Genomic DNA, 1056 nt, shown 5'->3' on the forward strand with positions numbered 1-1056 from the left:
CAACATGAGGGTGAGCAAATTATGATAATGTTTGGGTGAACTGTCACTTTAAAAATGAACACAAGTTCTATTGATTAGGTGCTTACCTTCAAATGCAAATACAAAATAATGTGTAACAAAACTTGTAAGACAGTTCATTGAGTCCCTTTCCAAAGCAAAACTGGTTCTGTGCTACTCTTCAATATGTACGTCTTACAGCTATTGACATCCAGAGATGGTGTTAAGCTGGTATTTTCTGTATTCTTATTTGATTTGCTTATTGCAGTTGCCACATGTTGTTGACTGAGAATATTTGAATACAATTCACAAATATATATAATCAGCAACGCTCAGGCATTAAGCTTTGCCATAAATGTGTGTACGTAACGCACACACTTATAACAATATATAACAATTTAAAATGCTTGTTGAAGCTCCATGATCTTGTCTTCTTCTGCAGGTCTCAAATTTGTGTTCATCCCGAGCACAATAATTTAGAGAAGCTTTTCATGGAAGAATTACTTTTAAAAATAGGTATGTTCTTCAGACTACTGTTCAAATGTTTGAGGTTGGTGAGATTTTTTAAAATGTTTTTTGAAAAAAAAAAGTCTCTTCTGCTCACCAATGCTAAATGTATTTGATTAAAAAAACAAACTGTAATATAGTGAAATATTATTACCATTTAAAATAAGTGTTTTCTAGTCTTCAGTGTCACATGATCCTTCAGAAATCATTCTAATATGCAGATTTGCTGCTCAAGAAACATTTATTATTATTATCAATGTTAAAAACAGTTATCATTTTTTTGATAAATGAAAAGTTCAATAGAACAGCATTTATTTGAAAACAGAATCTTTTCTAACTTGATAAATATGCTTACTGTCACTTTTGACCAATTTAAAGCAACCTTGCTAAATAAAAGTGTTAATTTCTTTCGAAAATCCCACACTTTTGAACAGAAGCGCATCTGAAAACACCGTCTAGAACGGCCTCATATCAAGACACAATCTTAGTCAGTTCTTATAAAGCTTTGCATATTAGGGAGAATATGAAATAACACCAAGCAACAACTTTCAT

This window comes from Onychostoma macrolepis, chromosome 08, assembly GCF_012432095.1.
Source record: "Onychostoma macrolepis isolate SWU-2019 chromosome 08, ASM1243209v1, whole genome shotgun sequence".
NCBI lineage: Eukaryota > Metazoa > Chordata > Actinopteri > Cypriniformes > Cyprinidae > Onychostoma > Onychostoma macrolepis.